Source organism: Triticum urartu, chromosome 2A (assembly GCF_056163025.1).
Source record: "Triticum urartu cultivar PI428250 chromosome 2A, HENAU_Tu73, whole genome shotgun sequence".
In the NCBI taxonomy this organism is placed as follows: Eukaryota; Viridiplantae; Streptophyta; class Magnoliopsida; order Poales; family Poaceae; genus Triticum; species Triticum urartu.
In genome coordinates, this window is record NC_141874.1 from 148,522,780 (window position 1) to 148,539,031 (window position 16,252).

At 44.1% G+C, this 16,252-nt stretch overlaps 2 pseudogenes across 1 annotated transcript; one reads left to right on the forward strand and one right to left on the reverse strand.

The window, feature by feature from the left end:
* The first annotated feature begins 200 nt into the window (after window positions 1-200).
* Window positions 201-3,602, forward strand: LOC147984330 (protein FAR1-RELATED SEQUENCE 5-like; annotated as a pseudogene). The gene is made up of 2 exons (XR_015615386.1): window positions 201-701; window positions 1,285-3,602. The product of XR_015615386.1 is annotated as a protein FAR1-RELATED SEQUENCE 5-like (transcript).
* A 452-nt stretch (window positions 3,603-4,054) lies between these two features.
* Window positions 4,055-7,370, reverse strand: LOC125535436 (uncharacterized; annotated as a pseudogene).
* Window positions 7,371-16,252: the final 8,882 nt, after the last annotated feature.

A 16,252-nucleotide genomic window follows, 5' to 3' on the forward strand; every position in this document is an offset into this window, starting at 1 on the left:
AAGTGTTGAACATGTATACAAAAAATATATAATGTGTATGTAAATAGATTTTACAAAAATTAATGAAGCTTTTGAAAATATGTCAAGCATATATTAAAAAGTTACACTTGTATTTGAAAAATGTTAAATGTGTATAGGAAAATATGTTGAGCACCTATTAAAAATGTTAAATATGTATTTAAAAAATATTAATCAAGCATTTGAAAGAAAATGTTAAAGGACGCTGCTACGTAGCACCCGTGCGCTATGCGGAAGGGTCTGGCGGCCGGCATTTTAGGAAAGTTCCCTCTGTCGGTCCCCACCATGTGGCAAAAAGGGAAGTTGTCATCCCGCTCGCGTGCCCACGTCTCCCCGCGAGAAGAAAAATGAGAAAAGAAACACCCCCTCCCCCACGTGATCTCTACACCTACCCACCACAGGGGAAACCCTAAGCCCCAAGATTTCTGTAGCGGCAAATCTCTTCTTTCCCCCAGCCGCCGCCGCCGCCCACCATGCCGTAGCAGTGGCGAGCTTCTCCCTCCCGCAGAAAAAATAGAGTAAAAAAGGGGTAGGGAAAAGGTTGCGGAAGACCAAATTCACTGTGAAAAGAACACAACCTTGCCTGCAACTCTTCTTGTGCTGATCAGGCAACAAGCTGGAGAAAACGTGGGCAAAAGAATTGCCAAGACTGGGCAAATTTCCCCAAGTGAACTACAGCAAAGGTAACAAGGCTGTTCCAATTTTTTTGACCATGAGATCCTTTTTAGTTCTACTAGAACTAGTAGTACTCCCCATATGTTCCTACTGTACTCCAGTGTTGCAGCTTTGCCTCCTATACATCAGTGTTGCAAGCCTGACTTGAATTATGGCCCCAAATCTATCCCTTCTTCTTGCCTCCTGTACAACCATGGTGCTAGACAAAAGTTGCTGGCTCTTGAATTGTTTCTTGCCTGTAGTTATGCACCTTGCTTCTGCAAAAAATAAACAAAGACAGACTAATTAATTGCAGAATCTTGCCTGTTTTATTGTAGAAAAAATGTTAACAATCAGGGTATGATAAAAAAAGTGAATAACAAACTATTGTAGTTGCTTACAAAAGGTCCAGTATCTTACGAAACAGGGTAAAAACTGGGCAAAAAATAATCATTAGGGGGAGAAGTATACTTGCTTACAAAAACACAAAAGAAAAAGGCAAAAGAAAAAGCATGGTATGTGAACCTAGCAATGATTCAGTAAAAAAATGCTCCCTGCTCATTTAGTATATGTATTAATTCCTTCCCCTATTTTGTCTTCTGAAATGTGCAGATGGCCGTCCTTGATCTCAATGAGCTTCCCGACGACTTTGTTGACTGTGATGGTGGTCCCCTGCTCTGCACACAAGCCCAACCTAAAAAAGTCCCCATTTCAATCGAGGGGGTGGGCGAGTCGCCAGATTTGTGTTTCTGCTCCTGTCCAAGATGCCATAGGTGTGGGGTTTCGTGTTGTGGCTACTGGTGTGTCTGATGTGATGGCAACTATTGAAACTATCGCGCCCGCACCTGCCATGTTCAGCCCGGCTGCAACTCAGCCTAGCAATGGTGGGCAAGGTCGTGCAAGTAGCGCTGGCTTGTTAGGTTGATGAGAACGAGGTGCGATCTAGCCCACAGGAACCTTATGTCGGCATGGAGTTTGACACAGTTGAAGGTGCTAAGGCGCACTACATAGCTTACTCTCGCAGAATTTGGTTCTCGATGAAAGCCAACACTTCCAGGAGGTCTTCGTACACTAATGTGCTTAAGAAGCAAACTTTTTGTTGCAACAAGTCAGGGAAGCCTAAAATCTATTATGCCCACACACCCGTGTTTGAGAAACTAACCTCAGATTCTGATGACCGTGGCGATGGACAAGATGTTGGGAGTAAGCAAGAGGGTGTGGCTCTTATAAATCTCCAGGGGGGGCTTGTTAAGAAGAGGAGAAGAGAGTTTATCAAACAGACCGACCGTCGAGCAAAAATGACAGTCAAGCTGACTAATAACAAGTGGGTGGTCACATGTGTTGTTGCAGACCACAATCATAGACTAATTGACAAGCCATCTCTCACTAAATACCTCCGCTCTCACCAAGGCATCTCGCTGGAAGAGGTTGAGTTCCTGGAAATATTGCATAGGTGCAACATGGAAACAGGTTGCATGATGACTGTTATGTCTGAATTCTATGGCCAAGCTGCAATTGTGCCGTACACAACGAAAACGATAAGCAACATGAGAACTAGCCTTCGCAGTGCTGAGGCAAATGAAGGCGATTTGGCTGAGACAGTTGCCTACTTCGAGCAAAAGCAGGAAGACCCAGGCTTCTTCTTCAAAATCAAAAAGGGTGGAATAGGCAAAGCCGAGAATTTGTTTGGGGTTGATGGGAGGGATCGAGAGACCTACATAAAAGCTTACAATGATTGTATCTCTTTTGACACGACCTACTTGAAAAATATGTATAACATACTCTTTGCTCCATTTATTGGGATGAACAGGCATGGGCAGTCTTTCATGTTGGGGTATGGCTTCTTGCGGAAAGAGCTTGAGACCAGCCTTGATTGGTTGTTTGGGGCCTTTCTTGAAGCGATGCATGGCATTGCACCGCTCAACATCATAACTGATCAAGATCAGGCGATGAAAAAATCTATAGCAAACATTTTCCCATGCGCAGTTCACCGTAGTTGCTGCTGGCATATCATTAAGAAAGCCCAAGAGAAGTTGGGTGCTTACTTGGCTAGGCATCCTGAGCTAGCTAAAGAATTAAATGAGGTGATAGACTTGAGCATGACTCCTGAGGAGTTTGAGGCAAGGTGGGCTGCTATGGTTGAGAAGCGTGGTATTGCTGGCGATAAACGCTTTGATGATCTCTATGCGATCAAGCATCTTTGGGTCCCTTGCTACTTTAGGAATTGTTTCTTCCCATTCCTCCAGTCGACTCAGCGTAGTGAAGGCTTCAATGCCGTCCTAAAAAGGTACGTGAACCCGCAAAATTCTGTGGTCAACTTTGTGAAGCAATATGAGAAGATAAATGACAAGATCTTGGTGAAAGAAGGGGGTAATGATTACCGAACAAATGAGCTTGAGCCAAGGCTTTGGTCCCTGTTCCCAATTGAGAAGCAAGCCTTGCGAGTTTACACAAGGGATATATACTACATGTTTCAACATGAGTTTTCTTTGATTGACATGTATAATGTTAGGCCTCAAGGTGCCAACATGTACGTACTTGAGCCTAACAGAATTTATGCAGGGATTTATGGGCGTAGACTGTACATGGTAACAGCGCAGGTTGATCGGCAAGAGTACGGTTGTGAGTGTTGCAAGTTTTACAGGGATGGGCTATTTTGTGTCCACATCTTGAAAGTGTTCACCCACCTTGGTGTTGATGAGATCCCTGAGCGTTACATACTGCCTAGATGGACTCAGAATGCATTTCTTACTGATTTGCCCCCTGACACACAAGTCCCTAATGCCATGCCTCAAGAGTCACTGCAGCAAATAAGGCACGTTTCCCTGAATACTATGTTTGGCAAAATCTCTAAATTGGGTAATATGTCCGATGCAGGAGCAGCTTTGTGCAAGTCCTGTGGGCACGCGTTGGAGACTGAACTGAACTGAACCAACTTTATAAATCAAGGAGGAAGAAGAAGCAAGCGGCGCCAGCCCAGCCACCAGCCCAATCTGCCCCCACGAAAGCTTCTATTGGAGAGCCTAAAGCAAATCCTTTGCGTAACCCCCCAAAATCTTCTACTAAGGGACGCAAGAGAGACAAGAGGTACTATTCGGGCATTGAGTTACATCCGAAGAAGAAGAAATGTGCATACTACAAAGAGTTAGGGCACAATTGTGCCACTTGCACGCCTGGTCTAAACCGAAGTGCTTGATGGATCCGGCAACGAAAAAAAGAAAAAAGAAGTGACAAAAGGGGGAATTTGTGTGTGGCCGAACATTGAGTGAAAATGAAAAAGTTGATCTGGGATATGTTTCATTTGTGTCGAAAAAGACCATGTAATTAATGTTCTGTGCTACTGAAACAAAAGTGGTTGGTGGTATGCCATTGAAACTGATAACTAAGATTTCTGTACCTTCTTGATGTTGAGCATATTCTCCCAATTGATGTCATTGTGGTCACTCTCCACCATTTTTGCTGTTAGTATCATCCTCATGTTGACTATGTATTTTGGCCCATACTCCAGGACATGGGTGCCATCCCAGTTGTCGATGTTGTATAGCATATATATGCTGCAATCATACCTGTTTTTTGGGGAGAAAGGAAAACATGGTGGATTTCATTAGTGTGTCCCGAAAAATACAAACTGATATTGCTATTTACTAAGGAAAAAATGCAGTACATACACAAATCTTGCAGGAATTTCACCTAGTTAAATGATCACATGAAGCATGATCACAGATAAAAAAACATCTCAAAAAAAGAAATCCCTATCGCAAATGATGATGCGAACCAAAAATTCAATAAAACAAAAATATGGAGGTAGGTGACTTTGGGTTTGGGTGCCCGAGGTTTTTTTAGGGCGACTTGGTTCTACCGGTGAGACGACACTAGGCCGCCTAGGTAGGAGATGTGCAGCCCCACCTCTCGTGTTAGGCGACTTTGTGTGGGAGGTCGAGAGTTTTTAGGCGACTTGGTTCGACCGGTGAGGTGACGCTAGGCCGCCGAGGTAGGCGATGTGCGGCCCCACCTCCCGTGTTAGGCGACTTTGTGTGGGTGGTCGAGGGTTTTTAGGCGACTTGGTTCGACCGATGAGGCGATGCTAGCCACCAAGGTAGGCGATGTGCGGCCCCACCTCCCGTGTTAGGCAACTTTGGGTGGGTGGTCGAGGGTTTTTAGGCGACTTGGTTTGACCGGTGAGGCGACGCTAGGCCGTCGAGATAGGCGATGTGCGCCCCACCTCCCATGTTAGGCGACTTTGTGCGGGTGGTCGAGGGTTTTTAGGCGACTTGGTTTGACCAGTGAGGTGCCGCTAGGCCGCCAAGGTAGGCGATGTGCGCCCCACCTCCCGTGTTAGGCGACTTTGTGTGGGTGGTCGAGGGTTTTTAGGCGACTTGGTTTGACCGGTGAGGCGACACTAGGCCACCGAGGTAGGCGATGTGCGCCCCACCTCTTGTGTTAGGCGACTTTGTGTGGGTGGTCGAGGGTTTTTAGGCGACTTGGTTCGACCGGTGAGGCGACGCTAGCCACCTAGGTAGGCGATGTGCGCCCCACCTCTCGTGTTAGGCGACTTTGGGAGGGTTGTTGAGGGTGTTTAGGCAGCTTGGTTCGACCGGTGAGGCGACACTAGTCCTCTTAGGTAGGCGATGTGCGGCCCCACCTCCCGTGTAAGGCGACTTTGTGTGGGTGGCCGAGGGTTTTTAGGCGACTTGGTACAACCGGTGAGGCGACGCTAGCCACCTAGGTAGGCAATGTGCGCCCCAGCTCCCGTGTTTGGCGACTTTTGGAGGGTGGTCGAGGGTTTTTAGGCGACTTGGTTCGACCGGTGAGGCGAGGCTAGGCCGCCGAGGTAGGCGATGTGCGCCCCACCTCTCATGTTAGGCGACTTTGTGTGGGTGGTCGAGGGTGTTTAGGCGGCTTGGTTTGACCGGTGAGGCGACGCTAGTCCTCCCAGGTAGGCGATGTGCGGCCCCACCTTCCGTGTTAGGCGACTTTGTGTGGGTGGCTGAGGGTATTTAGGCGACTTGGTTCGATCGGTGAGGTGACGCTAGCCGCCTAGGTAGGCGATGTGCGCCCCACCTCCCATGTTTGACGACTTTGGGAGGGTGGTCGAGGGTTTTTAGGTGACTTGGTTCGACCGGTGAGGCAACTCTAGGCCGCCTAGGTAGGCGATGTGCGCCCCACCTCCCATGTTTGACGACTTTGGGAGGGTGGTCGAGGGTTTTTAGGTGACTTTGTTCGACCGGTGAGGCGACACTAGGCCGTCTAGGTAAGCGATGTGCGCCCCACCTCCCATGTTTGGCAACTTTTGGAGGGTGGTCAAGGGTTTTTAGGCGACTTGGTTCGACCGGTGAGGCGACACTAGACCATCTAGGGAGGCGATTTTTGGTTGGGTGGTCGATTTGTATTAGGCTCGGATAAGAAAAAATGATAAGACAGAAAAGAAAAAAATGCGGAAAAAAGAAAATAAAATATGGGATAGGGGTGCCCTTGCCTGTTATCCTTCTTTGGGCACTTGATTTCGTGGAGTTTCCAATCTGCAATCTGCACACTTGACTTGCTGTAGTGCCTCTCCCAGTTTATTTTGATGCCCTTCATGATTTTGTTCGCATTTTCTACTAATGCCTTGTCCTTGAACGTCCTTGCCGAGTCTAGTACCTCGAATCGCTTGTCCCTGATGTTCAACACCATTAGCCAATAATGCCCTGTCTCCTTTGGATTCTCCTTGTCCAGAATCTCGAGTGTCGGAAATGATACCTGGTTGATGAGAGAGTGGGTGAGATGGGACAAAAAAAGAAAAAGGATAGAGGGAAGCATGAAGAAAACTTCATTGTCATTTTTTTCTTACTGATTCACATCTGCTTAGCCTTCTAGTTTTGTTGTCAAAATGTTTGTCTATGCCGTTCCTTGTGAAACTATTGTTCTGGAAGAATGTCTAGCAACAACGAATGGTGATGTAAAAAGAAGAGAAGTGGTAACATATTAGTTGTTGTGCTTCTAGGATAAAAAACTAAAAGAAGATCAAAAAAGGGATAAGGGGGGGGGAATTCTTTCAGCTACTCATAGTGGCATTAATCTCTTCTTTGGCCTCAGCCCTGCTTCCCTCAATGCAATGATTGCCATCTCGGCCACCATGCTGTCCATCTTCTATCCAGGTGCCATTGATTGTGCAAGTTCATTGCAGCTGATGTAGAGTGCGTTATAGTTTATGATGGGCTTGCTGTTTTGAAATTTGGCACATACAAATAAAAACAGAAAAAGATGTCGGCTTGCCTTGTGTGGGTCACATTATACTGGCACACAACATCGTAGATGTAGCGAACTTTCTTTGAGCAGTAGAATGGATCTGTGTTCTCTGGGCATATGTATGGCGACCTGAGTTGTGCTGGTGCCCTTACAACTCTCCGCTCGTGCCCAACCGCTGCTGGAGTCCTTGATGAGCTAGCGACATTTTCTGCATTTGTGGTTGCTATGACTGATGTTTTTGAATTTTGATCGTTGATTTGCCTTCCATTTCTTAGCCTCTCCTCCATCTCTAGCCTCTCCTTTTCTTTCTTCAATGCAAATGCCTTTTCCGCCTCATAGCACACTTTTTGTAGCTCCTCCGGGTCCAATCCCCATTCATCTCCGCTTTCTGACATACATGCATCTAGGTTGCGTGGCTTCAGTTCTGTGGATTGGCCTCTGTTGGTGCCCTCATCTTCATAAAAACTCATGTTAAGGTCGAAAGCTGGACAACCTTGTGTTGCTCCGACTGGGTGGTTTGTGTAGCTTGATGGTGTGAAGACAGGGTTTGATGAGCCAGCTTGTGCCTATTGCATTGTTTGCTGCTATGCGAGTGGCCCCAATCGTAGCTTCTTCCTGATCGTAGCCGTTGCCAACTGTGTTGCATGGGCTTCCCTGGATTGCACTGATGTGGGTGTTCCCCCTTTCTTTTGGCTGCTAGGGGCTAGGAACGACTTGCTTGTTGTAGGAGTACTGGAGCTGACCATGTATGGAACACCAGTGGCTGGACTTGGTGTGTGTACAGATGCTTTATGATGCACAAAATGGTCGAGAGGTGGGGCTGATGATATTTGAGTGACATCAAGTATTGTGATTTATTCACTGCCCAGAGGTGTGTTGCCCTTGTGCCCATTTTCTACTGGTCCATCTGTATTTGTTGTTGTGTGAGTTTGCATTCCAAACCCATTGGTTGTTGTGTGACCCCGCTGGTTTACCTTGCCTGCAAGATTTGCATGGCTGCACTCTGGGGACTTGCCTGCTTTTGCACCCTCCCTAGCCGGATCTGTCTCGGGTGCTGACTTCTGTTTGATAGTCACATTTCCACTGTTCCTCGAGGCAAAATTTTGGATCTGAGTTCGTTTTGCTTTGAAGCTGCGGTCCTTGGGGAGACAAAATCATAAGAGCTATTTCCGTTGCACCTTGCTTGTCCATCTTCCCCTGACTCTGAGCTTGGCATAAACTTTGTGTTGTCCTCCGGGATTCCCCCATGATGCTCGGACTCTTCGATTCTTATGCCTGGAATGCATGCAGCCCTGCGACGCTTTGTCCTGTGTGAATTGCTCCTAGAGTCCCTGGCATCCTCCCTATCCAGACTGCCGACCTCTTCAATGAAAATAACCATTCTATCCGAACATTCTGAGCACAATGAGCTAACCATTGCAGCGATCTTCCTCTTCTTCTGCATTAAGATGCATTTTCATAGGAAAAAACACACGAAAAAGAAATGTTAGGGAAAAAAAATCATGAATCAAAAAAATAAAGCCGGGTGGTTTTAAAACTGAAGAAGTATTATATAGGAAAAAAGAAACAACTACTGAAAAACTTAATGCATATGTGAGCAGAAGACATAGGAGCGAAACGTTGTTTTCTGCTCTATGTTTTCAGATGTAGGCAAAACTACTGAAAGAAAATTTGAGATGGCTATGCAACTTCACTGTAAAAAACAACTGAAAAGAAAAATGGAAAGCTAGTGAAATTGTAAAATAAGAAGCTGGAGAACATACACTTATTTTGAATGTGGGTGGCAACTTTAAGAAAACAAACTTATCGGTCTCCTCATACCCAACAAAAAGACTATTCATACGCCCGTTGCTTGTGTATCTTGGCTTCATCTGGTGGGGTGAGTGAAAAAAGCACATTAGGCTAGTGTTGTTAAGCAGAAAAGAGAAAACAAAAACTGCATCAATTAGGCTAGTGTGTTGCACATGCTTGAACTAGTTGGGTAACATTGTAAACAAGACAAAAAGAAAACAAAGAACCTGCTTTTAAAAAGGATGGATGAAAAAAAACTCACCCTAAGCTTGCCGTATCCTCCTTGGGGGTTTTGTTTGCCTTTGCGACTAGCCCTATACATTTGTTGTCCCATGCCTCTACCCGGACTGGGAAATCTGGTACTGCGATGTCTACCACCAGAGAATCGACATATAACACCTATTTTGCAGACACAAAACAAAAGAAAAGCAGGTAAAAAATAAGTTGGGAATCAGTATGGGTTAGCCTTTCTCTTTTTTGGTATACTATACAACCAAGCATAAGTAGAAAAAAAGAAAAAGAAAGAAAAAGGAAGGGAAAAGAGCCTAGCAGGTGGTACTTACGACCATATGGTGCACACAACAGTTTATAGCCTTCTTCTTGTTGCTACCCCCTAATGAAGCTTTTATCTGATTCACTATGAATGCACAGAAGTTGAGCCTCTTTACTTTCTCTAGGTCGGCGACTATGGTAGCATCGAGCGCTGACATGTAAGCTCATTGTAGGGCACATGAAGGTACAAACTACCACAATCAGCCAGGCCCTCATGAAGTCATCGTCTGCTCTCCCATTCATCTATTTAATCATAGTGCAAACGGTTGTTATCTCGGGGGCGCACCCATTCTGAAAACCAAACTTGCTGTTTATGAAAGATATTGCTTCTGCATCCCACCCATAGAACACTTCCTCCCCTGAATTGCGAAGACCCAAGGTGTGGTGGACGCTTTCGGCTGTTACGGGGATCTCTCCCCTGCCTGGGACAACGACACACTCGCTATCTGGGTCGTAGATCTGCATTACCCACCTGCTGAGGTCTGCGGGCATTGTTGTTGCTTCGATCTTCAATATGCCTCCCAGATGGTAAGTTTCTATCAGATCCTTCTGCGTTGGTCCAAGCTCTTGTTTAACTTTACTAGCCTTGCCGGCGATGCTCTGTTTCTACCTTCCTGAACTTGCTTCTTCCTAGGACGCCTATGGCCTTGTATTACTCTTGTTGCACCCTGTTAGAAGCGGACATGAAAACACAAAGAAAAAGGGTGATTCTCTCTGATCCTCTGCCGAAAGTCATTTTGAAAAAAATGCTCGGTGGGGAGTGGGCAATTACCTCGCCAGTCTGTTCATCTGTGGAGCCCTCCATTTTTAATAAAATTTCCACATGGGTGTTGGTGAAAAAAGGAAAAAAGAGGTGCCCTTGCCTTGCCTGCATTTGAAAAAAATAAAAAAAATGAGTTAGAAGAAACTGTTGTTGAAAAACCCTTGCAGACTACTGGAGGCAAAACCTTGCCTACACAAAAAAGACTAAAAAAATATTTGGGATGCATATGGGATCCGCTTCAGTTTTGGGATCGTGCCCTACGACCGCACAAATTTTTGTGCAAACAAGTAGTGATTGGTTACTTACAAAATATGTACCTGAGATTTATAAATATTAAAGAAGGGCTACCTGCAACTTCATCGGTTCTTGTTTTCCTCTAGGAGTACAACTTATTAGTTTTCCTTGGAGAAGTTCATTGTATATAATCAATCACATTGTTGCTTCTAGATGTACATGCACATTGATGTGTACAATCAAATTACTGATATTCTTCCATGATTTCGTTTCAGTATGAACGGCGAAGTGCTTGCTTGAGAAAAATGTAGGCATCATTTTGCCTTACAGAAAAGATAAGATGTGTTGCAGCTATCTGGTAAACCTAACAGTTCATCTGTTCTTGCTAATTGCAGTAATTAGTATTGGTACAAAGATAACCAGATAACAGACCAAAATGTCATCATAATGCACTAAGAACACTCCTATCAACTCTCACATGTACAAGTTTCTTCAGTTTCAAAAATGTAATGCAGTTGCCGACGAAAATCATGCAAGGCGATAAGCAAATCAAAAAAAAGTGAACGTTTGCTGGCTGCAACAGAGATGGACATTCCTGGTGAAACAACCACATTAATTCACTTCCATGTTCCTGAAAGTGTGTTTCAGGCGATCAAACGAGACCTACAGCGAGCCCAGCGTGAATGGCTAGCTGTTCAAATCAATGTCGGAAAAAAACCTGGGCGCATCTAAGACTTTCCTTGCCTGATTCTCCGCCTCACTCGAGCGGGCAGGCGGTGGCACGAAACCCGAATATTGTCAAAACTAGCCTAATTTTGTAGGAAACAAAATGCTAAAAGTACCCTCTCTGCATGTGAAAGCAAACTTGCCTACTCAAAAATGCCTTCCTATATACAAACTTGCCTACTGCTTGTACCCCAGGACTAAAAATGTATACAGAGAGAACTTGCTTACTAGGCGACTAAAGCAATACTACAATATTGCGTACTGAAACACAAATGTATTGCCTACTTCACCACGCACACGCTACCAAAAATTGCCTACTGAAAAAATTGTTCAGGTTGAGCGCCTCTCCTTCCTCATCTCACCCACGCCGCCCCCTACCTCTCCTCGCTTGTGCCTCGTCGCCCGACCCTCGCACGCACTCTGGCGAGCCCCCCGCGGCTCCCACCTCCAGCAGGACCCCTCGCCCCGGCCCTCGCCTCCTCAAAATCCCTCCCCACTCTCCCTTCTCCCGGGAGCCTCTCCGTTTTGATCTACCCTTGATTCCCCTTGCGGTCGTTGATAACGACGAGGCCGTCGGCGACGAACCCCCAGCAGCCATGAGATGTGTGAGAGGGGGGGAAACGTGGGATGAACTCACCTAGGTCGCTCGAAGCAAGTGGGATCTCACTCTCCGGGTGCCCGTCGCCGCCTCGCGCTGGACCACCAGCTCCACTCCTCCCCCTTCGCCGCTGCCTTCTCCTCCTTGTACGGCACGCGCGCGCCGTGCTACCTCTTGAGCACTGCGTTGGTTTTCCCCGAAGAGGAAGGGATGATGCAGCAAAGTAGCGCAAGTATTTCCCCTCAGTTTTTGAGAACCAAGGTATCAGTCCAGTAGGAGGCTACGCGCGAGTCCCTCGTACCTGCACAAAACAATAAATCCTCGCAACCAATGCAAATAGGGGTTGTCAATCCCTATAAGGCCACTTACGAGAGTGAGATCTGATAGATATGATAAGATAATATTTTTGGTATTTTTGTGATAAAGATGCAAAGTAAAATAAAGGAAAAGTAAATAGCAAAGGAAATAACTAAGTAGTAGGAGATTAATATGATGAAGATAGACCCGGGGGCCATAGGTTTCACTAGTGGCTTCTCTCGGGAGCATAAGTATTCTACGGTGGGTGAACAAATTACTATTGAGCAATTGACAGAATTGAGCATAGTTATGAGAATATCTAGGTATGATCATGTATATAGGCATCATGTCCGAGACAAGTAGACCGACTCCTGCTTGCATCTACTACTATTACTCCACTCATCGACCGCTATCCAGCATGCATCTAGAGTATTAAGTTAAAAACAGAGTAACACCTTAAGCAAGATGACATGATGTAGAGGGATAGCCTCATGCAATATGAAGAAAGCCCCATCTTGTTATCCTCGATGGCAACAATACAATAAGTGCCTTGCTGCCCCTATTGTCACTGGGAAAGGACATCGCAAGATTGAACCCAAAGCTAAGCACTTCTCCCATTGCAAGAAAGATCAATCTAGTAGGCCAAACCAAACTGATAATTCGAAGAGACTTGCAAATATAACCAATCATACATAAAAGAATTCAGAGAAGATTCAAATATTATTCATAGATAGACTTGATCATAAACCCACAATTCATCGGTCTCAACAAACACACCGCAAAAAGAAGATTACATCGAATAGTTCTCCATAAGAGAGGGGGAGAACATTGTATTGAGATCCAAAAAGAGAGAAGAAGCCATCTAGCTACTAACTATGGACCTGTAGGTCTGAAGTAAACTACTCACACTTCATCGGAGGGGCTATGGTGTTGATGTAGAAGCCCTCCATGATCGATGCCCCCTTCGGCAGAGCTCCGGAACAGGCCCCAAGATGGGATCTCGTGGATACAGAAAGTTATGGTGGTGGAATTAGGGTTTTGGCTCCGTTTCTGATCGTTTGGGGGTACATAGGTATATATATGAGGAAGGAGTACGTCGGTGGAGCAACAGGGGGCCCACGAGGGTGGAGGCCGCGCCTGGGGGGTAGGCACGCCCCCCTACCTCGTGGCCTCCTCTTTTCTTTCTTGACGTAGGGTCCAAGTCTCCCGGGTCTTGTTCGTTGAGAAAATCACGTTTCTGAAGGTTTCATTCCGTTTGGACTCCGTTTGTTATTCCTTTTCTTTGAAACCCTAAAATAGGCAAAAAAAACAGCAATTCTGGGTTGGGCCTCTGGTTAATAGGTTAGTCCCAAAAATAATATAAAAGTGGATAATAAAGCCCAATAATGTCCAAAACAGTAGATAATATAGCATGGAGCAATCAAAAATTATAGATACGTTGGAGACGTATCAAGCATCCCCAAGCTTAATTCCTGCTCGTCCTCGAGTAGGTAAATGATAAAAACAGAATTTTTGATGCGGAGTGCTACTTGGCATATTTTTCATGTAATTCTTCTCAATTGTGGTATGAATATTCAGATCCGAAATATTCAAGACAAAAGTTCATATTGACATAAAAAAATAATACTTCAAGCATACTAACTAAGCAATTATGTCTTCTCAAAATAACATGGTCAAAGAAAGTTCATCCCTACAAAATCATATAGTTTAGTCATGTTTCATTTTCATCACACAAGAATGCTCTCATCATGCACAACCCCGATGACAAGCCAAGAAATTGTTTCATACTTTAGTAATCTCAAACCTATAAACTTTCACGCAATATATGAGCGCGAGCCATGGACATAGCACTATGGGTGGAATAGAATATAATGAGGGGGGTCATGTGGAGAAGACAAAAAAGCAGAAAGTCTCACATCAACAAGGCTAATCATTGGGCTATGGAGATGCCCACCGATTGATGTTAATGCAAGGAGTAGGGATTGCCATGCAACAGATGCACTAGAGCTATAAATGTATGAAAGCTCAACAAAAGAAACTAGTGGGTGTGCATCCAACTTGCTTGCTCACAAAGACTTAGGGCACTTGAGGAGGCCCATTGTTGGAATATACAAGCCAAGTTCTATAATAAAAAATTCCCACTAGTATATAAAAGTGACAAAACAAGAGACTCTCTAACATGAAGATTAAGGTGCTACTTTGAAGCACAAGTGTGGCAAAGGATGGTAACATTGTCCCTTCTCTCTTTTTCTCTCATTTTTTCGCCTTCTTTTGGGCCTTCTCTTTTTTATGGCCTTTCTCTTTTTTTATTCCTCACTTGGGACAATGCTCTAGAAAATGATGATCATCACACTTCTATTTATTTACAACTCAATGATTACAACTCGATACTAGAACAAAAGATGACTCTATATGAATGCCTCCGGCGGTGTACCGGGATATGTAATGGACCAAGAGTGACATGTATGAAACAATTATGAACGGTGGCTTTGCCACAAATACTATGTCAACTACATGATCACGCTAAGCAATATGGCAATAATGAATGTGTCATGATAAACGGAACGGCGGAAAGTTGCATGGCAATATATCTCGGAATGGCTATGGAAATGCCATAATAGGTAGGTATGGTGGCTGTTTTGAGGAAGATATAAGGAGGTTTATATGTGAAAGAGCGTATCATATCACAGGGTTTCGATGCACCGGCGAAGTTTGCACCAACTCTCAATGTGAGAAATGGCAATGCACGATACCGAAGAGGCTAGCAAGGATAGAAGGGTGAGAGTGCGTATAATCCATGGACTCAACATTAGTCATAAAGAACTCACATACTTATTGCAAAAATCTACAAGTCATCAAAAACATCGGTACTACGCGCATGCTCCTAGGGGGATAGATTGGTAGGAAAAGACCATCGCTCATCCCCGACCGCCACTCATAAGGAAGAAAATCAAATAACACCTCATGTTCCAAATTTGTTGCATAACGTTTACCATACATGCATGCTACGGGACTTGCAAACTTCAACACAAGTATTTCTCAATTTCACAACTACTCAACTAGCACAACTTTGATATTATTACCACCATATCTCAAAACAATCATCAAGCATCGAACTTCTCTTAGTATTCAAAACACTCTTAAGGAAATTTTACTAACTTTGAATACCTAGCATATTAGGATTTTAAGCAAATTACCATGCTATTAAGACTCTCAAAATAATCTAAGTGAATCATGAGAGATCCATAGTTTCTATAAAACAAATCCACCACCATGCTCTAAAAGATATAAGTGAAGTACTAGAGCAAAACTAGATAACTCAAAAGATATAAGCGAAGCACATAGAGTATTCTAACAAATTCCAAATCATGTATGGATCTCTCAAAAGGTGTGTACAGCAAGGATGATTGTGGTAAACTAAAAAGCAAAGACTCAAATAATACAAGATGCTCCAAGCAAAACACATATCATGTGGCAAATAAAAATATAGCTCCAAGTAAAGTTACTGATAGAAGTAGACGAAAGAGGGGATGCCTTCCGGGGCATCCCCAAGCTTTGGCTTTTAGGTGTCCTTAGATTATCTTGGGGGCGCCATGGGAATCCCCAAGCTTAGGCTCTTGCCACTCCTTGTTCCATAATCCATCAAATCTTTACCCAAAACTTGAGAACTTCACAACACAAAACTTAAAGTAGAAAATCTCGTGAGCTCCGTTAGCGAAAGAAAATAAAAGACCACTTCAAGGTACTATAATGAACTCATTCTTTATTTATATTGGTGTTATACCTACTGTATTCCAACTTCTCTATGGTTTATAAACTATTTTACTAGCCATAGATTCATCAAAAATAAGCAAACAACACACGAAAAACAGAATCTGTCAAAAACAGAACAGTCTGTAGTAATCTGTAGCTAGCGCAAGATCTGGAACCCCAAAAATTCTAAAATAAATTTCTGGACGTGAGTAATTTATCTATTAATCATCTTCAAAAATAATTAACTAAATATCACTTCCCAAATAAAAATGACAGCAGTTCTCGTGAGCACTAAAGTTTCTGTTTTTTATAGCAAGTTCAACAAGACTTTCCCCAAGTCTTCCCAATGGTTCTACTTGGCAAAAACACTAATTAAACACAAAAAACACAACCAAAACAGAGGCTAGATAAATTATTTATCACTAAACAGGAGCAAAAAGCAAGGAATAAAAATAAAATTGGGTTGCCTCCCAACAAGCGTTATCGTTTAACGCCCCTAGCTAGGCATAACAAGCAAGAATAGATCTAGGTATTGCCATCTTTGGTAGGCAATTCTTCAATTAGGCATCTACCATCTTTAGGAATTTCTTTATTTTTATTAATTATCAAACTTTTAGGCACAAGATCTAAAAATTCAT